Source organism: Ananas comosus, linkage group 6 (genome assembly GCF_001540865.1).
Source record: "Ananas comosus cultivar F153 linkage group 6, ASM154086v1, whole genome shotgun sequence".
Classification (NCBI taxonomy): Eukaryota; Viridiplantae; Streptophyta; class Magnoliopsida; order Poales; family Bromeliaceae; genus Ananas; species Ananas comosus.
In genome coordinates, this window is record NC_033626.1 from 5,658,329 (window position 1) to 5,682,184 (window position 23,856).

The window sequence follows — 23,856 nt, forward strand, 5'->3', positions numbered from 1 at the left end:
GGACCTTAGGATTGGAGACCTTAAGGACTTAGGAGACGTTTGACGTGGACTCGGAAACACAGAAGCTAATTAATTGGGTTGTTGTTAGCACTACTCTAAAAGGAGTTAGAGATGGATTCAAGTATTCATTTATTTTCTACTTGAAGTGTTATGTGGGCGGCCGACTACATGACGCCGAGAGGTGAAAATGAATACACTTGATTGCTTTCGCTTAATGGGGTAGTTGTTTGGAACGTGTAAGAGTTACGCGTGTTGAGTATTAACGCATGTGTTTCGTTTCAGGAGCTAATGTCCCCGAGACGTTATACGCGTAGGTCCGCTCCGGCATTACCTGATGAAGTGCCCGAGCAAGTTGGATTTGATGAAGTCCGAGAGTTGCGAGCCCAAGTAGCAGCGTTGGCCGTGGCTATGCGACAGCAAGGGGAGCAGATAGGACGGCTCCATGAGTTGGTGGCTCGACAGGCGGCGGCGGCTGCACCTGTACCTCAGGACCCGCACACACCTGTAGCACCTACTCCGGCGGTGGCGGCGGCACCGGTGACGGCTATTCCTCCGACAGCTTCGAGATCTTCAGCTCCTATCCCGGAGGTACTTGAGGCCAAGCAGGAGCGGTCGTTAGTGATGTTGACGGCCTTTAAGCGGTTCAACCCTCCGATGTTCCAGGATGATGTGAAGGACCCTTGGTTAATGGAGGCGTGGCTTTCAGCGATGGAGGCATTGTTCGAGGATATCTACACCCTCGAGAAGGATAAAGTACGCCTGGCGGCTCACTGTTTAGAGGGGTCGGCTCGAGCGTGGTGGACACGAGTAAGGAACGGACGATCTTTGGATCCTGCTTCCATGACTTGGGAGGCATTTCGGGAGTTGTTGCTTATGGAGTACTTTCCAGAAAGCGACAAGCGGAAGATCAAGGAGGACTTTCGCAAGTTAAGGCAAGGAAGCCGATCGGTGCGGGAGTACGAAAGGGAGTTCTCGCACATGGTTGATTGCGTTCCGGGCTTGGTTCATGGAGACCGGGAACAAGCGGAGGTCTTCGAGCGCCGATTACGGCCGAAAATATTCAAGATCATTCATGCGCTCCGGCTGAAGACCTATGAGGACGTGTTGGATCGCGCACTATCGGAAGAGCAGGCAACACTATTGTGCGTGAGGAACGCGATGCGTTTGAAAGGGACAAGGACGAGGAGAAGTCAAAGAAGCGACCGACTGGTGGTTCTGCGGGGCAGTCGAGTTCTAAGCGACCCCCTCGGTACCCAAGACCGCAGTGGCCAGTCAAGGAGTCAGACGACTTCCTTCCCGTGCGTGATCTGAGGCGGAAATCACAAGCCGAGTGATTGTTCTCAGCGTGACGGGAGGTGTTTTCAATACGGCCAAGCGGGACACATGAGTTGGGATTGCCCGGGCGGCGCATCACCTGCTCCATCAGCTGCTTCGGCTCAGTATGCTCCACAACAGCTTGCAGGACTACCACCTACTATGTCGGCTGGGCGCGCGTCAGCACCGCGACAGCCAGAGGGATCACGTGCATTGAGTGGATGGGTTTTCGCCACTCAGGTGGAGGAGCAGCCTGCTGTACCCGATGATGTCGTGGCAGGTATTATTCTGATTAATGGCATTAGAACAAGAGCATTGTTTGATATGGGTGCATCACATTCGTTTATTGGTGCATCATTTGTTAAGACTCATGGCATGGAAATAGTGCATAATTATGACTATTGGTGGGTTAACGCACCAGAACATTCGTTTAGAGTTCATGAGGAGTGTTTAGCTTGTCCGGTTCAAATCTGCGATTGGATTATGCCGGCGGATTTGCTAGTGTTGAAGCAGATGTGGGGATTTGATGTTATCTTGGGAGTTAATTGGCTCTCCAAGAACTATGCCAGCATTGACTATGATAGTAAGGTGATCACTTTTCGTAAGCCTGGTCAAGAGGAGTTGGTGTATCAAGCGTGCAAATGCTCGCGTTTCGCGGCGACTGTGTCGGCGGTGAGGGCGAGAAAGATGATCAAAGGCGGATGTGTGGCCTATTTGGCAACCATGATAGAGACTCAGAAGGAACACCCTGAACTTGGAAATATCTGAGTTGCGTGCGAGTTTACGGACGTGTTTCCGGAGGAGTTACCGGGATTGCCACCGGATCGAGAGATCGAGTTCGTTATTGACTTGATTCCCGGAGCAGCGCCAATTTCGAAGGCTCCGTATAGAATGGCACCGGCGGAGCTTAAGGAGTTGAAGGCTCAGTTACAGGACTTGCTCGAAAAACGCTTTGTTAGGCCGAGCATGTCACCGTGGGGAGCTCCGGTGTCACGCCCCGTGCCCCGCCTATTTGGTCGAGTTCGGGCACGCCAACAGACCGCCGAACGGACAGGATTTTCCTGTACCGCGGAGAGAGTCTCCCCTGTACGTCCAAGGCGTCGCAATTGATACAATTCACGATGTTCCAACCAGGAACCGAATTCAACCAAAGATTGCATCAGGAAGTATCAAAAATATAAAACAACTAAGTTATTACAACATTCATCTTAGGTGTATTTTACATCACAATTTTCTTTTACAATCAACTTCCAAAATACAATCTAGTTAACACAATTATTACAAGTTTGATACATTTGTGTTCTTTGTCTTCAAACCCCTAAGCTAGACCATTTCGGGGTACCGCTATCTCAGTCTCGGGGGTAGGGCCGCTATCTGCAGAGCTACACCCTTGCCTCGCGCCGCCACGCCGTTCACGTGCGAACCTGTAACACCCCAAAATAATGTGGGGTAAGAACCAACTCCATGGTTCCCAGTGGGTATGGCCACCCAAGGGAAAAGCTCGACCAATAGGTCTAAGGAGGCACTGCAACATGTTAGTCCAACAGATATATATACGAATAAGGAAAAACATGCTATGCCTCACAATATGCAATATGCAATATGCAAATCCTGTATCTCATGCAAGTAGATTAAATAATTCTACTTCATATCATTAGCCATTCTTTATTTGTAGCCGTTTTTACTTTATTAGCTATTCTTTACTCTTAGCTATTCTTTATTCTTTACTAAGGGTACTCATACCTTAGTCATATTATGCTCATTTGTCATTCTTTCTTAAGGTTACTCTTACCTTAGTCACACTATGCCACTCGACTCGATCTTGAGTCAATTCACTGCGGATAATTCGCGCTCTGTCCAGCTCGAGGTGAAGGAACTCACACATGCACCTCAGCCTTCCACAGCTCACCGCGCTCTATGACCTAGCCACCCGGTGGCGAAAACGTCGCACACGCCACGTCGATGGTTCGAGTCAACCAGCGGTATGATCCACAAACCGGCTCAACCGGTATAAACCATAATTCGGCTCACCCATCCGGCGGCGAAATCGTCACACACGCCACGTCGATGGTATAGCCCCGAATGGCGAAATCGTCGCACACGCCCAACACCACTTTGGGTGTTCCATAAGCTCTGGGATTCCGGAATCCATTTCACAAAACTCAAGGGTTGGTCTTAGCCCTATAGTATCGACCTATCTAGGTCCAATATTCTTTTCACCCTAGGCCCACTTTACTCTAGGCTTAATGCTTTTATCACATAACCTAGGGTTTACTTTAACTCTAGGTTTATCCCATAACCTATGTTCTTTAACACTAGGTTCATATTGATTCTTATCCATCCTAGGTCCATAACACTAGGTTCATACTCAACCTATGTTCAACAACACCACACTTGTTCAACCTATGTTCTTTAACACTAGGTTTACATGCCATACTTGTTCAACCTATGTTCTCTAACACCAGGTTTACATGCCACACTTGGTCAACCTATGTTCTTTAACACTAGGTTTACATGCCACACTTGGTCAACCTATGTTCTTTAACACTAGGTTTACATGCCACACTTGTTCAATTGAGTATTCTACATTTCACATGCATATGTAATCTAGCACATCCTCATAATGCTAATCATATAATCATGCATTCATGCAATTCTCTAGTATTTACATATTACGTCATATGCATTCACTTAGCATTTCTATAACATGCAACATGCATTCTCTTTTGTATTTCTATTTTATGTCTTTAGCATGCATTTTCTTTAGCATTTACTACAACATGCTTATCATACATTTTCTTTAGCATTCTTACATTAGCATTTCTATACATGCAATATGGCTAACATATGTCATTTACTTTATGCTTTCCACTTAGCATTATTTACACTATGTCACTATACGTTACTTAGCATTCTCACATTATGACCATATGCATTATTTGGTAGCCTAACATAGCATTTCACCTTATGCATTTATGTATTCTACCACTAGCTACCATTACAAGCATCAATAGTAAGCACTAGTCTTAGACATATAGGCGACCTAGTCGCTTCGGTAAACACAACCCAACTAAATTGGCACTCCGATTGCTCGTAGTCACTTGCAATCGGCCTCCCGCGGCACCAGTGACCCGGTTCGGCCCGAACTCTCGCGCGACCACCCGAACGGCCTCCAATCCACGATCTAGAAATTAAAGGTCTTCGGTTAGTTGATACGAGCCCACGATTCCGATTTCATAATTTTTGGGCGTCGCCTCGGCCCGACAGGCAGAAACGAAGCTTCAACGGTCCGTTTCTTCAATAACATAGCGTAGGCTTGACGAATCGTCAAACCGACTTCACCAACGTGTTCGTATACCTAGCAATTAGGTTTGTATAGGGTTAATTTACATTTAAACCCAACTACAGCAAAAGCCCCAATTTGGGTGCCCTAACAATGCCATAATTCCAATCCTTGGTTTTGATCTCTAGAACAAGCAAAAGAGGGCTTGTTCAACATCTAGAAGCTCATCTAGAAGCATTCGAACCATTCTTAGGGTGTTTAGAGCAAACCCTAGAGTTTCACCGTTAGAGCACTATGAAGAAAATATGGTTTTCATGTGTTCTTCGGCTGCTACGAGGTTCTAAAGCTTGCAAGGAGATCAAATCTCTAAATCTTAAGGGTAAAATCTAAACCCTAGAACTATACTTGCAAGAAACCATTAAAGAGCTCAAAGCTTACCTCAACGAAGCTTGCTCTCATGCACAAGGAGAAGAGGATGAAGATGGGTTTCCTCCTCTTTGTCTTCTTCTCCTTCCTTTCCTTCTCTTTTTCTTCTCTTTTCTTCTTTCTCTTTTCCTTCCCTTGCCCACGATTGAGAGAGAGAGAGAGACACGAGAGAGGGAGAGAGGTGGCTGCACGGTTGGAGGAGAAGAAGGCTAGTGCTGATTTTACACAAAGCCCCATCAACAATACACTATTCACATCAGCTTAGCAGATACAAACTGACGTTTTTCGCCGGAGCCCTTCTGAATGTCTGTTTGTGCTCAAATTTGACAGTCAGACTCGATTTTACTTAATAAGTACAAAAAAAATTTAATCTTTCAGTTTCGACCATATTTGGTCACCGAAAGCTCCACCGAACTGTAATATCTAGCAGATAGCAGTCGGATTTTATTTTCCACCTTTCGGGTGTCAGAATGATATGAAACTTTAAATCTAGCTTCATAAAAATAATTTCGACATATTCTCCAGTTTTCATAATTTTCTGACACTGTGCATTTTCTGCTAAAATATCAGCTCCGTTTCTCACAGAAAATTCTAAATCTTCTGTTTTCGTTCCGATTTCAGCACGAGTCGTTCTCGACTTATATTTTACTTCTCTAAATCCAATAAAAATAGTATCTCACACTATTTTTATTTATTTTTTACTTTTATATCAAAATCTGATATGTTACAAGCCCAAAGTGTACCGGTACACTTCCTCGTGTCACCGGTAACACGACTGCGCAGAGACAAAGACCGAGAGCTGCTTCTCGATTTCGTAGCATTTGTACCGGTATACTTTCAATGCTGTACCGGTACACTTTGCTATACCGATTACAACTCGATGGTTGTACCGGTACAGTTTGCCCAGACTTGGTTTTTAGCTCCATTTCGATTCTATTTCGTGCCGAACAACGCTAAAACCTTCCCAACTCCTTCTAAACTCACTTTTAACCCTTCCAACCTTGTTGGAATGTTAAACAGAACTCGATCAACCATTTCATTTGCACGCTTTAGTCAATTTTACTAAAGTCCAATATTTTCTACCGAAGTTTCGGTATGTTACATACGGTGCTTTTTGTGAAGAAGAAGGACGGTACACTTCGACTCTGCGTTGATTATCGCGAGTTGAATAAAGTGACGAATAAGAACAAATACCCGTTGCCGAGAATAGATGACCTGTTTGATCAGTTGCAAGGGTCGCGGGTGTACTCGAAGATAAATCTTCAGTCGGGATATCACCAGTTGAAGATCCGGCCAAAGGATGTTCACAAAACGGCGTACCGTACGTGGTATGGCCACTATGAGCTTACAGTGATACCGTTTGGGCTTACGAATGCCTCGGCAGCGTTTATGGACCTAATGAATCGGGTCTTTCGACCGTTGTTGGATAAGTGCGTCGTGGTGTTTATCGACGACGTATTGGTGTACTCGCGGAGTGAGGAAGAACACGAGAAGCATTTAAGAATTCCGTGTTGCAAATACCCCGGAATGAGAAGCTTTATGCTAAATTGAATAAGTACGAGTTCTGGCTTTCGGAGGTGACCTTCCTAGGCGATGTGATTTTCGAGAGCGGAGTCTCGGTAGATCCAAGGAAGATTGAGGCGATTAGAGATTGGCCTCGCCCGACGAGTGTGGCGGAAGTCCGCAGTTTCATCGGATTGGCGGGCTACTATCGGCGTTTTGTGAAGGGGTTTGCGAAGTGACTACTCCTCTCACACGCCTTACGCACAAAGGAGTAAGATTTGTGTGGAGCGACGGTTGCGACCAAAGCTTCCAAGAGCTAAAAGAGAAGTTGACCTCGACCCCGGTACTTGCTTTGCCGACACCGGGAGAGAGCTTCGTGGTGTATAGTGATTCTTCCTATAGTGGTCTCGGGTGTGTTCTTATGCAAAATGGGCGAGTCATTGTGTAATATACCGAACTTCTAATTCATGAAGTTACGATGTATGTTAGCTTAGAAAGCCATTAGAGTCATTCCGGCGAAGTTCGGGAGCATTCGGGTGCTTCGGTGCGCATAGGGCGCGAGAACGGGACCCGAAAGGCTATGTTAGACCATGGACTAAATCCGGCATTAGCGTGGATGAAAAGATGATGAAAACATGCTTGAAAACATGTTTGGAGAGTCTCGGTTCGACTTGAAATGAATCGGATGTCAAACAAGCGAAAACGAGCGAAAATGAGCGAAAACGGAGCGAAAACGGTGAAAAAGCTGAAATTTTGGCTAAGTCCTAAATGCTGGAATTCTGGACCCTACGGGGACCGGTCCCTCAAGTCCAAGGACCGGTCCCTGAGCCCGAAAGCCCAGTTTGGGCTGATGGTAATGTTGGAAATTGGGGGAAGTTGGCTAATGTATGGGGCTCTTTCTTCTTCCCTCTTTCACACTACACACACACACATAATGTTTGAGAGAGGAACTCCTCCCTCTCTCTAGAATGCTCTCTCCCTCTCTCTAGAAGTGGATCAAAAGGAGGAGAGATTGGTGGCGAAGGAGACAAGGAGATGGAGCTTCATCCTTTTCATCTTCTTCCTTGAGTTTGAAGCTTAGATGAGGTAAGCTTCTTGAAGCTCTAATGGTAGATCTTCATGGCTATGGTTATATGCTCTATGAATGGATTTAGTGGAACCCATTGATGCTAAATAGATGGTTTATACTTGATTCATGAGATGAATTGGAGTATTTTGCTATAATTGCATCTAGGGCTCCAAAAAGGAAATTTTTGTAAATGTTTGGGTTTGATCTAAATTGACTCTATACAAACCTAATTGGGGGTATAACGAACGCGTTGGTGCGCTCGGTTTGACGATTCGATGGGTGTACGCGAAGTTATTAATGAAACAGTCTGTTTTGGTACAGATAGCCGCAGCACGCGGGATAAGCCTCCAAAAATCATGAAAACGGATCGCGAGCATCGTGGTGTCGGGGAATAAACTTCCGAACAGACGGATCGCGGATTGGTGGCCGTTCGGGTGGTCGCGCAAGAGTTTGGGCCAAACCGGGTCACGGGTGCCGCGGGAGGCCGATTGCAAGTGACGACAAGCAATCGAAGCTATGTTAAAAGGTGGGTTGTGGCTACGAAGCATAGGTGCCTTCCATGCCAAGATGTGTGTGTTTTCATATTGATGAGATAAGATGATTAAGTAAGATGCATAATAAGAATGTACAAAGTAAGAATTACATATGATTGCTATAAATGCATTTAAGGATATGGAGCTAGATACTAAGTGAAATGTATGTGAAGATGCTCAGGAATGCAAGAGTAAACGCATAAAGGAGTATGTAGACATATGTAGTTAATGATGAGTTTAATGCAAGTAAATGATAGCTGCATATTGTTAGAATATGATGAATTTGATTGAATAATGTAATAAAGAATGGCTGGTGATTATGTGCCAAATATATGAAAATGATAAGTAGAAGCTAGTAAATGCTTTGAATGATTGTTGCTTAAAGCATGAGATAAATGGCAGTGCAGCTAACTATAAATTAGAAAGATGCTAGTGATAATGATAATAAGATAAGAAATGTAAGTATAGTTATGTGTAAGTGGACATAAATGCACCTATCAGGTATTCGAGTGCGTTGAACTTAGTGTCAAGCGAATAGGTTAACAAGAGTCTAATGAACCTAGTGTATTAAAATAGGTTATCCGAGTGCATTGTCAAGATAATTCATAGGTGTGGAAACTAGAGAACAAGAAATGAGTGGCTCATGAAACCTAGAGCGAATGAACCTAGGTTGATTAAAGAATGTGGACTGTATTTAATGAACCTAGGCTAATGAAAAGTTTTACATTACATTGAAACCTTATGTATTAAACATAGGTTCAATAGGGCTTGGACTAGATTATGTCATACATAGTGGTTGCGACAACCCTTGATGTTATGTAAAGTGGATTCGGCGATCCCTGCTGATAGTGAAGCATACAGCTCGTAATTCTGACAGACGTGGGTGCATGCGGCGTGTTTCTATCCATCGGATGAACTTCGAGGACTTGTCAAAGTGAAAAATGAGCGTAGGTGCTGTGGCATGTGTCTCTCCCTATCGGGCGATCTCGTTTGGGCGTGTATGGGATGTTCTCTCCCCAAGGGGAGTGATCCCTGACCAGGGTGTAGCGACTCTGGGCGACCGTTGGGGGCGATGTGGTTTGTGATTGAGGCTGGGTGCATTGAGTCTTCACCTCGAGCGCGGACAGAGCGCGAAAAACTTCGCAGTTGAGTTGATTCAGACAGTCGCATGATAGTTTAGTAAGGTAAGTAACCTTAGGAAAGAAAGGTTATGTAATAGATATATACTAAGGTGTGGTACTTAGTAAAGCATAAAGAATAAAGAACTAAAGATAAGGAAGGATATGCTAAAGAATGCAAGTAATAAGAATAAAGAAAGTAAAGCTTAAAGAATAGCTAGTAAGTAAGAATGACTAAAGTAAAATGGTAAGATAAGAGTAGAAGCAATAAAACAAATCTACTTTATGAGTTCATATGTTACATATTGCTATTTGTGAGGCAAAGCATAGGTAAATGTTAGCTGCATGATTTCAGATTATATTTGGTTATACATGTTTTTGCCTCCTTTGGAACTGATGGTCAGTCTTTCCTTGGTTGCGTACCATGTAACCATGTGTTAGTTGGTTCTCACCCCGTTGTTTTGGGGTCAGTTCACCACCATGAGCGGCACGGCGACGCGAGAAAGGGAGTAGGTCATAGAGTAGAGCACTAACCAATTGAGGACCTGATAGCCAAGCACCTAGGTCGGCTTCTTAGGGTTATAAAATGCAAAGACCAGGTATGATATTTAAGAAACACATGTTGTAATAATATGATAAACTAGATTGTATTTGGAGTAGAAATCATGGAATCAATGTGATATAATTAAGATGTAATGTTGTAATGTAAATGTAATATGAGTATGATATGTTTGTAACAGCAGTAGATTATGTTTTGATAGTCTTTGTGTGTGTGTGGGTTGAAATGTAGTTCCTGTGTTGAACTTCCGTACATTTATGTATTGCGACGACTTTGAATGTACAGGGGACTTGTCTGCCTGGTACAGGGTAAAACCACAAATCGTGTCCGTTCTGCGGTCTTGTTGCATGCCAGAAACCGACAAATAGGCGGAGCTCGGGCGTGACATTGATATATTCGTGCCAGTGAAAGAGTTATGAGAAGAACTCCGATACTATGATCTTGAGTGTGGCGATCTTTTGGCTATAAGCATTGGAGGCATATCTTATGGTGAGTATTGTGAGGTATATACGAGTCACAAGAGCCTCAAGTACTTGTTACAGAAAGATTAAAATACGGGCAACGGCGGTGGTTTGGATTATTGAAGGATTATGGACTTACATGATTCATAACCCGGTGGAAAGCTAATGTTTGTCGCCGATGCTTTGAGCAAAAGTCAGTGAGAACTGGCGACGGGCAATTATAGTCAACCGTTGTTGCAGATGAGAAATGAACGGTTTGGATTAGAGTAGAGAACGGAGGGTTACCGCTACTTGGCGGCAATTGTCACGCCCGGGGGACAGATACATTTTGGTCGGCCCGGGCACGTCAAACAGACGTCCGAACGGACAGAGTTTTTCCTGTCCGCAAGGCTCATCACGTGTACATTTTCAATGTAGAGAAAGCACTAGCGAAAATATAAAAGCTAACGAGAGGTAACATAGCAAATGAGGAAGAAGGGAAGCTAAACTACATAAGTTTTATGATTCAATTTGATCAGATAATTGCTTTAACAGTGTACTTGTTCTTTACATACTTTTCTCATTTCTTTTTACTCACATTCTCCGAGATACTTAATTCTTTTTGCTTTTTACATCTCATCAAACAAATACAGACTTTGCATTGCGGTGGTCGAGTGCATTGCGATGTGTTCTGTCTGTTCGACTTTGGTGGTCGTGATAGTGTTGACTGTGGTTCGAGTCCGAGATAATGGAGGTTTATAGCCTTGCACCAAATCTGAAAGTCGGATTTTTGGTCAGCTCTCGGTAGTCATCAGCTAGCGTTGTACGTAGGGATTGTTGCCAATGTACGGTGGATTGATGGCTTGTACCGGTAAGTGCTGCGTGTACGCGTACACAGAAAATCCAGGAATCGAGGCTCGTGTTTGCATTTTGGGGTTGTGTACGTTACACGGGCCCGTGTGATGTACGCAGTGCAGTTTCTGACAGTTCGACTGCAGGGGCTGGTTTGGTTTCGATTTGTGCTGATATATAGCACAACATTGACTCTCCCTGAGCTTGGTAACAGCAGAGGAAGAGGTAGGGTTGCCCTCTCACCACTTATTGGTTTTTGATCTCTTTTGTTGGTTTTGGTGGATTAAACCCCTCTTTTGTCCTTTGCTTGATTGGAGGTTTTCACATTGAGTTGGTCTAGGGCTTGATAGAGGAAGGAACCTCAACTAGAGCTTGACTTGGTGGGCCATATCCAAGTTGTAACATGTTTTCCGTTGTACTGTTTTATTGGGATTTTTTGCCTGAGGAACTAGATTTTGGATTCTAGGTGTGAGAAATGGGGATTTATCGGGTTAAGGGTTTTTGATCTAGATGCATTATTGAATCTTTTTAGTGTTGGTATTTGAGGATTCTTACTTCTTTTGGAGATCAAGAGAGATATTCACATTGTTAGTAGTTTTTCCCACCTTAGCTTGAAAAGTCGTTAATGTTGAGCTATCTTTGTTCGTGAGGGTTTTGTACACTTGTTCTAATTCTTAGGGCACCTGGAGGCTAGTTGACACCCGTTCGGGCCCGAAAAAAGGTGAGTTCGAAAATTGGTGGTTTGCTTCATGATTCGCGAAAATAGCTCCCTATGAGTAAAAATCTTGTGTTTTGTGAAAGTAATGTAATATTATGCATAATAGAATATTTGAATTTTGACACTTTAAAATGCCGATGCCTGTTATGTATTATTGATTTTCACTATATAGTAGAGTATATGAGTATATACATGCATATGGAAAAGGTTTACATTGCAAGTGATAACATATCTTTTGGATTAATGACTTGAAATATGTACGCTTGGACTACTATTATGCTTAGGACATAGAGGACAAGTTTAAAGGGGCATCGAAGATAGTAACGTATGAATGCACATAGGACTTAATGAAATTAGGAATTGTAAATTTTGCTTATATTCCATGTTAGAGACATGATGACATAGAGATAGGGCATTGGGACATTCGATACATTCCATGTTTTAGACATAAGGAATTGGTACTTGTGACAAGACGTATGACTACTTGCTATTGTGCTCATTCGCACATGCTTGTGAGGGTCGCTCCCTACAAGCCGACACTCCGGAGATAGCCATCGCGATTCATATTCGCCGTGCGGGATTGGGCACCGAAGTGGATTGCCGTGGGCCAGGCTCATTCCTAGGGTGAGGATGATGACTACCACGGGGCCATTAGGCTCGGCACCGGCCAGACAGCCTACGGGTGGGTCTCAGGGCCATAGACAGCCTTCAGGTAGGTCTCATTAGATTTTGATTTCGAGTACTTCACTAAGACATGTGGACAGATGATGACTTTGTATATTAACGGGACATTGGCTAGAATAGTAAACAACGACATCTTTACTATTTGCATTGTGGACATCGTGAGGGTTGCATACCTATGCTTATTCATGTTATACACATCCATGTACATTCATGTTATAGTTGCTTTATTACTTATGCAAATCATGCTAAGTAGAGACATTATGCTATAGCGAGTTACATTTTACTTCCCTTTTTGCCTTATTACATTTTGTCACTGACCTCTTCTTTGTAGCTTTTGGGCCTCGTGGCGCAGTTCACTGAAGTCAATAATTGCCCACTGGGAACTATTTTTAATAGTTCTCATGCCCTCTTTTTCGTGGTTTCTTTCAGAGCCTTCGGCACCGGCGGAGGCACGGGATCGTGGCAAGGGGATCGCATAGCTAGCTAGCGGGGAGTGGTTCTTTGCCTAGGTGGTTTACTCTTTCTTTTTGTAGTTGGGAGAGTGAGAGATTTTGTATCCATGAATAGAGACCACCTATGTATTTACCTTCGGTACTTGTTTTTGGGATTTCCATTGTACTACTTTATGTTTCTTTAGTGGATTTCAGTCTTATCCTTATTCCTTTGTTGTAGAATTTAGACACTTATCATGCTCTAATACTCCTAGTTGTCTTTTATTACTGCTTTATTATAGTTGTTTTTAGACGCCTTATATGTTTTAGACGTATGGCGGGTCTGGGCACGCGTCGGGTGGACTTTCGCTGGGTCCCGGGGCGTGACAGATTAATTTGGTATCAGAGACTAGGGTTGAGTCTTAGGGGACCTAGCAAACCTTAGGCCAGTTGGACTATAGAAAATAGGCTCGTGAGAGACGAGATCTATTTGACTGTCAGCGAAAGTACTATGATTGGGTATCTTGATAACTCTAAAAAGTTAGAGTTGGATCGAAGTGTATGGCTTCTAACTTCGCGGAGGGTTACGTTGGCGGCCGACAACGTAACATCGGGAGTTAGTAGTGTAGAACACTTCTTTACTTTCGCATGATTTGGGTATTGCTTATTGAGCAGGGATGCGATAGCGCGGGTTTTACTAACTTGCGCTTTCATGTTTTGTAGTGACGATGCCGATTACTCGCTCCCAATCTGCCGGGGCGAACAATGCGGCGAACTTTGAGGAGGTCGAGACCTCTGCTACCTCCGGATCCAGCGAGGTCCGTGAGTTGAGGGGCCAGCTTGCGGCCCTCACTGATTTAGTCACTCAGCAGGCAGAGGCGGCCCGACAGCAGACTGAGGCGGCGCGTCGACAGGAGGCGCGGATGAAGCGCCTGGAGGACCTTTTACTCCAGCAGGCAGCAGCTTCTAGGGAGACTCAGGCCCCTACACCGCCAACACCAGTTGTGGACGTTGCACCGAGAGCGCCGTCCCCCGCGCCCAGTTCTTCGCGTGCGGCGCTTGTGGCCGCACCCCTGGAGGAGGTTTTGGTGGCACCACCTGTGCAGAGGCCCCCGGTTGGAGCTGCATTCCCTACCTTGGTTGAGGGGGCGGAGCGAGACAGATTGATGGAGCGCCTCAATGAGTTCAGGAGGTGCAGTCCCCGAGTCTTCGACGGCGAGAAGGTCGACCACTGGGTCGTGGAGAAGTGGTTGATGCATATGGAGAAGCTCTTCCGCGACACCTTCGTGGAGGAGAGGGATCGAGTTTGGCTCGCCACTCACCACTTGGACGGCGAGACCTACCGCTGGTGGTTGGATTTCCAGGAGCACCCCAGCACTGACTTGACGGCTATCACTTGGACGAGGTTCAAGGAGCTTCTTTTGGCCCATTACTTCCCGACCAGCGTCAAGCGGAAGATGAAGCAGGATCTGCGCAACTTGCGCCAAGGCGACCGGACTGTGGCCGAGTACGAGCGGGAGTTTTCTCGGCTTTTGCATTGCGTGTCTTTCGTCGTGCGGGACGACGAGGACAAGGCCCGCATTTTCGAGCGAGGATTGAGGCCGTCCATTTTTCGGTTCGTGCAATCCTATAACCTCCAAACCTACCGAGAGGTGGTGGATCGCGCGCTCATTGTGGAGAGCGGCGCGGCGGATGTCCAGGAGCAGTGAGAGGCTAGGGATAAGGGTAAGGCCAAGAGGCCTGCGGCTGAGGGTGCGAGCCAGACGCACTCTAGGAGGCCGCCGAAGCACCCGAGGAGCCAGCAGCGTGGACGCAGCTGAGCAACGCATCGAGGAGGATCCGATCGTCGCCGGCCTTCCCCGTGTGTGATCTGCGGTGGTCCTCATTACCTGCCGCAGTGCCCACAGCGGGCGGGCAGGTGCTTCCAGTGTGGCCAGGAGGGCCACGTCTGTACTGAGTGCCCGAGAGGTCCTTCCCCGGCACCGTCGACGGCATCAGCACCGGCTCAACCAGCCATCAGCCATGGGACTCCATCGGCACAGTACCAGCCTGAGCGGCCACCCGTCCAGCGCCAGAGCGAGGGATCCCGACAGGCCCCGAGTGGGCGCATGTACGCCGCTCAGACCGAGGAGGCGGCAACAGCCGAGGATGTGATTGCAGGTATCATTTTACTTGATGGCATTAGAGTTCGTGCTTTATTTGATACCGGTGCATCGCATTCATTTATACATCGGTTGTTTGCCAAGTTGCATGACATCCCATTGGTTTTCTTACTGCATTCGGGACATGTTGTAGTACCGAACCACATTTTGGACATTAGAGAGTATAGCCCCAGTTGCCCTGTTCGAGTAGGAGATTGGATCATGCCAATAGATTTGCTAGCTTTGCGCAAGCTGGGGGATTTTAACGTTGTCTTGGGCATGGATTGGTTGACTAAATATTATGTCACGATTGATTGCAAGAATCGCACGGTTATTTTTAGAGAACCGGGGCAGACCGAGGTGGTATTTAGTGGATGCCGGAGTTCGCTGTTTGCGATGACGATCAGCTCGTCTCGAGCTAGGCAGCTGATCAGCAGAGGTTGTGTAGCCTATTTGGCTAGTGTTGTGCTGAGGGGCGAGGATGACACCCCTAGGATCGAGGATATTCCGGTGGTGCGGGAGTTCCACGATGTGTTTCCAGCTGAGCTACCAGGTATGCCGCCTAATAGGGAGATTGAGTTTGAGATAGATCTCGCTCCAGGGACTGCCCCAATCTCAAGGGCACCCTATAGGATGGCGCCGGCAGAGCTGAGGGAGCTGAGGGCATAGCTGCAGGATTTGTTGGATAAAGGCTTCATATGGCCGAGCGTTTCACCTTATGGAGCACCCGTTTTGTTCGTCAAGAAGAAGGACGGATCACTTCGCCTTTACGTGGACTATCGTGAACTTAATAAGGTCACGATTAAGAACAAATATCCGTTGCCGAGGATCGACGACTTGTTTGATCAGCTTCAGGGATCGTGTGTGTATTCCAAGATAGACTTGCAGTCGGGATACCACCAATTGAAGATCAAGCCCGAGGATGTATCGAGGACGGCTTTTAGAACACGGTATGGACATTATGAGTTCACAATTATGCCGTTTGGGCTGACTAATGCCCCGGCAGCTTTTATGGATCTAATGAACCGTGTTTTTAAGCCTTATCTAGACAGGTTCGTCGTGGTATTCATCGACGATATTTTGGTCTATTCCGAAAGTGATGCAGATCACGAGGAGCATTTGAGGCTTATACTTCAAGTACTTTGGGAAAAGGAGCTTTATGCAAAGCCGAAAAAGTGTGAATTTTGGCTTCGAGAGGTAGCCTTCCTTGGACATTTGATATCGGGGTCAGGTATTGCGGTGGATCCCAAGAAGATTGAGGCTATCCGGGATTGGCCGAGACCGACAAGCGTCACGGAGATTCGGAGTTTCCTTGGACTTGCCGGCTACTACCGGAGATTTGTCAAGGGGTTTGCTAAGTTATCTACTCCCCTCATGAGGCTTACGCATAAAGGAGTCAAGTTCATTTGGAATGATGCGTGCGAGAGAAGCTTCCAAGAGTTGAAGCAACGATTGACTACCGCCCCGATCCTAACCCTACCAGTAGCTGGAGCAGGGTATATGGTATATAGTGATGCTTCACTTAATGGATTGGGTTGTGTGTTGATGCAGGATGGCAAGGTGATCGCGTATGCTTCTCACCAACTGAAGGAATATGAAAGAAACTATCCGACGCATGATTTGGAGTTGGCGGCCGTAGTCTTCGCATTGAAGTTATGGCGCCACTATCTTTATTGCGAGCGGTGTGAAGTGTATACAGATCACAAGAGCTTAAAGTACATGTTTACTCAGAAGGAGTTGAATTTGAGACAGCGCAGATGGTTGGAGCTGCTCAAAGATTATGACCTGACGATTCTATACCACCCGGGCAAGGCTAACGTGGTGGCGGATGCGCTAAGTAGAAAATCGATGAAAAACTTAACGATGCATTTTGTTACCCAACCGCGGTTGATCGAGCAGATGAAGCGGTTAGAGTTGGAGGTGGTGACTCCTGACACATCCTTGAGGTTGATGACCTTAGTAGTGCAACCTACTCTTTTGGACAGAATTAAAGAAAAGCAAGTTTCCGATTTGGAGTTGCTCAAGATCAGAGGTAAAATGGTTGATGGTTGCACCGGCGACTTCCTAGTGGATGACCGAGGGTTGATGCGATTCCGTGGGCGGATATGCGTACCGGCGGATTCGGGAATTAAAGAGGATATTCTTCAAGAAGCACATCGAGCACCCTATGCTGTCCATCCGGGAGGCACCAAGATGTACAAGGACTTGAAGATGCTTTATTGGTGGCCCGGGATGAAGAAGGATGTTGGTGAGTTTGTTGCTAGATGCTTAACTTGCCAACAAATTAAGGTTGAGCACCGAGTTCCCGCGGGAAAACTTCAGAGTTTGCTTATTCCCATGTGGAAGTAGGAGAAGATCACCATGGATTTCATGACTGGGTTGCCCCACTCTCAGGCCGTGCATGATGCTATTTGGGTGATCGTGGATAGGTTGACGAAGTCGGCGTACTTCATACCTATCCATACGACTTGGACTGGGGAGAAGCTCGCACAAGTGTACCTCGATGAGATTGTGCGACTTCACGGAGTGCCTACGTCGATTGTATCAGATCGAGACACCCGATTTGTGTCTCATTTTTGGAGGAGTCTACAGGACGCTCTTGGCACTCGTCTGGACTTTAGTACTGCTTTCCACCCTCAGAGTGATGGGCAGTCGGAGCACACCATTCAGACTTTAGAGGATATGCTCCGAGCATGTGTGATAGACTTCCAGGGAGGATGATCACAGCATCTACCTATGGCAGAGTTTGCTTATAACAATAGTTATCAAGTAAGCATTAAGATGGCGCCCTTTGAAGCACTTTATGGACAGAAGTGTAGATCGCCACTTCATTGGAGTGAAGTTGGCGAGAGATTGGCTTTGGGACCAGATGTGCTCCAGGAAGCTGAGGATAAAGTTCGAATTGCTCGGGAGCGACTTTTGACAGTGCAGAGTAGACAGAGGAGCTACGCCGACCGACGGCGGCGAGACTTGGAATTCCAAGTTGGAGACCATGTCTTCTTGAAAGTCTCGCCGACCAGAGGGATCAGGAGATTTGGGATTCGTGGTAAGTTGAGCCCCAGGTTTATTGAACCGTATGAGATCTTAGAGCGGGTAGGTCCGATAGCGTATCGACTAGCTCTACCACCGAACCTATCGGGCGTGCACAACGTCTTTCATGTATCGGTCCTACGAAGGTACATACATGACCCAGCTCACGTCTTGGAGGCTATACCAGTGGAGCTGCGTGAGGATTTGAGCTTCGAGGAGCAACCAGTGAAGATATACGCTCGCGAGGTGAAGAAGCTAACTGCGGAATCGGGAAATTCCGTATGTGAAGATTCTTTGGAGCAACCACGGGGAGCGAGAGGCCACGTGGGAGCTTGAGAGCGCCTTGCTGGAGCGCTATCCCCATCTTCTTCAGATGGAGTCTTGAGGTACGTTACTTTTCGAGTTTCGCGGACGAAACTCCTCTTTAGGAGGGGTAAATGTAACGCACTGGACCTTGTAAATTGCGGGGTTCGAGTGATTGATTGTGTTCTAAGCTTTTCCAGACTTTCTGGTGGGTCGTTGACAGTTTTCCGACCTATGATTCGAGCCCGAGAATGGAGGTTTTAAGCTTGGCACCAAAATCTGAAAAGTCGGATTTTTGGCCAGCTCTCGGGTAGTCATCAGCTGGCCATGTACCGGTACGGGATTGCTTGCTGTACCGGTACGGGGTTGATGGCTGTACCGGTACGCGCTCGTGTACCGGTACACAGAGCACTTCCCAGCGAACCCGAGGCTCGGGTTTGGCATTTTCGTGGGTTGTGTACCGGTACGCGGGCCCGTGTACCGGTACGCAGTGCAATTTCTAAGCAGTTCTAACTGCAGGGGTGTTTTTGCGATTGTGCCTATTCTATATAGCACCCACGCCCCTTGGACCTCTCCCTGAGCTTGGAACAGCAGAGGAAGAGGTAGGGTTGCCCTCTCCACCACTTTATTTGGTTTTGATCCGCTTTTAGCTTAGGTTTTGGTGGATTAAACCCCTCTTTTGTCCCTTTTGCTTGATTGGAGGCTTTTCCACCATTGGAGCTTGGACTAAGAGCTTGATAGAGGAAGGAACTCCAACCCTAGAGCACTTGGACTTGGTTTGAGGCTATCTAAGAGGTTTGTAACATGTATTCTCCGTTTGATACATGTTTTATTAGATTTTTGTTTGAAAAGCTTAATGTTTGAGCTACCTTTTGTTCGTGAGGTTTTTGTAACACTTGTTCCTACATCCTTAGGGCACTAGGAGGCTAGTGGACACATTCGTTCGGCGAAAAGAAGAGTTCGAAAAATTGGTGGGTTTGGCTTCATGATTCGGGGCAAAATGGCCCCTATGAGTAAAATCCTTGTCGTTTTGTGAAAGTAAATGCATATTCATGCTAGATAGAATTATTATGAATTTTGGAACACTTAAAATGCATGCCTAATGTATTATAGAATTTTCACTATATAGTAGAGCTATATGAGTAGACTGCATGCATATGGAAAAGTGTTTACATTTGCAAGTTGATAACATATCTCTTATGAAGATAATGACTTGAAATATGTACCTTGGAACATACTTATTATGCTTAGACATAGAGGACAAAGTGTCATAAAGAGGCACTCGAAACTAGTAAACTATGAAACTGCAACATAGAGACTTCATGATAGGCCATTGTACATCTACTATATTCCATGTTAGAGACATGATGACATAGAGATAGGCCATTGGGACATTCGATACATTCCATATTTTAGACATGAGGAATTGGTACTTGTGATAAGACGTATGACTACTTGCCATTGTGCTCATTCGCACATGCTTGTGAGGGTTGCTCCCTACAAGCCGGCACTCCGGAGATAGCCATCGCGATTCGTATTCGCCGTGCGGGATTGGGCGCCGAAGTGGATTGCCATGGGCCAGGCTCATTCCTAGGGTGGGGATGATGACTACCACGGGGCCATTAGGCTCGGCACCGGCCAGACAGCCTACGGGTGGGTCTCAGGGCCATAGACAGCCTTCGGGTGGGTCTCATTAGATTTTGATTTCGGGTACTTCACTAAGACATGTGGACAGATGATGACTTTGTATATTGACGGGACATTGGCTAGAATAGTAAACAACGACATCTTTACTATTTGCATTGTGGACATCGTGAGGGTTGCATACCTATGCTTATTCATGTTATACACATCCATGTACATTCATGTTATAGTTGCTTTATTACTTATGCAAATCATGCTAAGTAGAGACATTATGCTATGGCGAGTTACATTTTACTTCCCGTTTTGTCTTATTACATTTTGTCACTGACCTCTTCTTTGTAACTTTTAGGCCTCATGGCGCAGTTCACTGAAGTCAGTAATTGCCCACTGCGAACTATTTCTAATAGTTCTCACGCCATCTTCTAATAGTTCTCGCACCATCTTTTTCGTGGTTTCTTTCAGAGCCTTCGGCACCGGCAGAGGCACGGGATCGTGGCAAGGGGATCGCATAGCTAGCTAGCGGGAAGCGGTTCTTTGCCTAGATGGTTTACTCTTTCTTTTTGTAGTTGGGAGAGTGAGAGATTTTGTATCCATGAATAGAGACCACCTATGTATTTACCTTCGGTACTTGTTTTTGGGATTTCCATTGTACTACTTTATGTTTCTTTAGTGGATTTCAGTCTTATCCTTATTCCTTTGTTGTAGAATTTAGACACTTATCATGCTCTGATACTCCTAGTTGTCTTTTATTACTACTTTATTATTGTTGTTTTTAGACGCCTTATATGTTTTAGACGTATGGCGGGTCTGGGCACGCGCCGTGCGGGCTTCCGCTGGGTCCCGAGGCGTGACAAAAATGTAATATGTGAGATGAATGCTTGTAATAGCAAGTAGAATTATGTTTTGATACTTTCTTATGCAATCTTTGGTTGAAATGTGTTCCTGGTTGGAACTTTGTACATTATATTGATTGCGACGCCTTGAATGTATAGGGGAGACTCTGTCCGCGGTACAGAGGAAACCCTGTCCGTTCGGCGGTCTGTTGGCGTGCCCTAAACCGACCAAATAGGCGGGCTGGGGGCGTGACACATTGCATATACTTCATGCCAGTTGAAGAGCTATGAGAAGAACTACCCGATACATGATCTTGAGTTAGTGGCGGTCATTTTCGCGCTGAAGCTGTGGAGGCACTATCTTTATGGTGAGTATTGTGAGGTATATACCTATCACAAGAGCCTCAAGTCTTTGTTCACCCAGAAAGAGTTAAACATACAGCAGCGGCGGTGGTTGGAGTTATTGAAGGATTATGACCTTACTATCCTATACCTCCCCGGGAAAGCTAATGTTGTCGCCGATGCTTGTCACGCCCCGGGACCGATACTATTTTGGGCCGGCCCGGGCACGTCAAACAGACGCCGAACGGACAGAGTTTTTCCTGTCCGCCCAAGGCTCATCACGTGTATATTTTCAAGTAGAGAAAAGCACAAGCGGAAACATATACAAACAGCTTACACGAGGGTAAGCAATAGCCATGAGTGAAAGAAGGGAAGCTAACTACTACATAAGTACTATGATTCAATTTGATTATATACATTGCATTTAACATATACATTCATAGTTCTTTACATACTTTTATCATTTCTTTTTACATCACATTCTCCTCGAGATAAACATTACATTCTTTTTCTTTTACATCTCAACTCATCAAATACAAAAGATGAAGTAGGGGAATGCTATTACAAAATATAAAACTCGACTTGGTAGTCACTGTCTATGGCGCGATACCTTTACCGCGATCGCTCGCCGGCTCGCTCAGTCCCGGCTCTGTGGAAATAGTGGAGTGAGAACTACAACGAAGTTCCCAGTGGATTCGGTCCCAATCTCACCGACTTTCCCACTAGGTCTAACTCATGTATAATAGAAAGAATAAGTAGATAAGTAGGGAACTATACAAATGCAACTAATATGCCTGAACAATGCGATCAATAAAGATGCTCAATAAAAACTCATGAAGAATGCGTGGTCGATGTTCTTTATTTTTTGTTCTTGTTCTTTCGTTCAATCTCAAGGCTAACCCGGGTGTATCGCCTCATTAATTCACCAACTCAAAATCCATGATCGCGGGCCCTCAGCTTCCTCCCGCTAGGAACGTCCTCTGAGTAACTCAACCCAGTGATGACAAACTCCGGAGCGCATCGACCGAGGGGGAGCGACCACCCTAAAGCAAGGACTTATAGCGAGTATGATCAATCCTTAACTCTAAGGTTATTCAGTTCAATCTGTTCCTTAACTCTAAAGAATTTATGCACAAATGACCCTTAGCTCTAAGGTTGAATGTCATTGTGTCAATCTCATGTTCTTTGCATTCTTTATCTTCAACCATGTCAATACACTAACTCTAGTGTTCTTTACATTCTTTACTATCATTCATGTCATACATTAACTCTAGCATTCTTTTATGCCCCACATTTAATGCTACCTCTAGCCATTGTTCTTTATGCCACATTTTGTTGCTAACTCTAGCAATTGTCATTCTTTAATGCCACACATTTGCTAACTCTAGCTTTTATCATTCTTTATACCACATTTGTTCTCTTTGATGCCACACACTAGCTCTAGTGTTCTTTACGTCAATCTTTATGCTAACTTTAGCTTTCATTCTCAACATTACATTGTCCTCGTGTCATATGTCACTTGTTCTTTAACCTTGCTAAGTTCTTATCATCATACATGCACATATAGGGTTTTCACATTCTTTATTGGTTCTCAATCATCTCATGATGCACTTGAACTCACAAAATGCAAACATTCACATAGTTATAATCTCATTACCCTAATTATGCATGCAAAAATTACATAAGTATGCTCAAGAAATGACACATTAGACATAAAGGGAATTCGAACAAGTTTGGAGAGCACCACCCACCTCGTAGGCTTTCTTAGGTGCTACGGTGAATTTCTCGGGATTTTTAGCCGCCTAGTTCGCTACCTGTGGCAAAACAAAGCCACATTAGGCTATTTTGCTCATAACTTTACATAGGCTTTTCGTAGCGTTAAACCGAGCGCACCAATGCGTTGGAAATACCTCAAATTAGATTTCTAGAGGGTCAATTTCACTTTGGAACCCTCACAAGCAAAAGCCCCAAATTTGGGTCCCCTAACTCATCCCACATCAAAACTAAGGTTTTGATCTCTTAGAGAAGCAAAAGAAAGCTTCAAATCATCTAAAGGTTCCATAAAAATCATTCTTAGCTCAATCCAAACCCTAGTTTGGATTCTACCATGAGAGAGGTTGAAGCTCACCTCTAAGCTTCACCACATATACCCATTTCATGGTTTTGATCTCCTAGGGAAGCAAAAGAAAGCTTCAAATACTCAAAAGGTTCTACTAGAACCATTTCTAGGTCATTTGATTCTTATTCTAGGGTTTTACCATGAAAGTGATCAAAGCTTACCTCAAAGCTTTCCTTTCTTCAAGCTAGGGAAGAAGATGAGGGAGTTGCTTCACTCCTTCTTCTTCTTCTCTTTCTTTCCTTTCCTTTCTTCTTCTCTTTCTTGTCTTCTAGAGAGAGAAAGGGAGGAGAGAGTGATATGAGGGTGTGAGAGGGAGAGAATGAGAGAAATATCTCATATCCCCTCTTACTTAGCTCTATTGGTTGCATAATTGCAATTAAACCCCTCAACTTTCATCTTATTACATTGCTTGGACTGGGCAGAATTCGGGCTCGGGGACCGGTCTCCCTGACCTAGGATCGGTCCCAGAGAGCTCTCCCCGTGGGCAGCCAGGGCCCCCGCGCGATGCAACCGC